This window comes from Nematolebias whitei, chromosome 3 (assembly GCF_014905685.2).
Source record: "Nematolebias whitei isolate Nwh7 chromosome 3, NemWhi1, whole genome shotgun sequence".
NCBI classification, from domain to species: Eukaryota; Metazoa; Chordata; class Actinopteri; order Cyprinodontiformes; family Rivulidae; genus Nematolebias; species Nematolebias whitei.
Genome location: NC_056500.1, coordinates 2,921,751 through 2,922,190, shown reverse-complemented (window position 1 = coordinate 2,922,190; position 440 = coordinate 2,921,751). Strand labels below are relative to the sequence as shown.

Genomic DNA, 440 nt, shown 5'->3' with positions numbered 1-440 from the left:
TTAAAGAGTTTAAAGAATTAAAGAGTTTAAAGAGTTTAAAGAGTTTAAAGAGTTTAAAGAGTTTAGAGTTAGAGTTTAAAGAATTAAAGAGTTTAAAGAGTTTAAAGAATTAAAGAGTTTAGATTTAAAGAGTTTAAAGAATTAAAGCGTTTAAAGAGTTTAAAGAATTAAAGAGTTTAAAGAGTTAAAGAGTTTAGAGTTAAAGAGTTTAAAGTATTAAAGAGTTTAAAGAGTTTAAAGAATTAAAGAGTTTAAAGAGTTTAAAGAGTTTAGAGTTAAAGAGTTTAAAGAATTAAAGAGTTAAAGAGTTTAAAGAATTAAAGAGTTGAAGAGTTTAAAGAGTTTAAAGATGTTTAAAGAGTTTAGAGTTAAAGAGTTAAAGAGTTTAAAGAGTTAAAGAGTTTAAAGAGTTTAAAGAATTAAAGAGTTTAAAGAATTAA

General features: G+C 21.4%; 1 protein-coding gene across 1 annotated transcript in view; it reads left to right on the top strand.

The window, feature by feature from the left end:
- The window catches only part of mast2 (microtubule associated serine/threonine kinase 2), a 35,311-nt gene that overhangs the window by 15,031 nt on the left and 19,840 nt on the right, over positions 1-440 (top strand). The window lies entirely within an intron of this gene.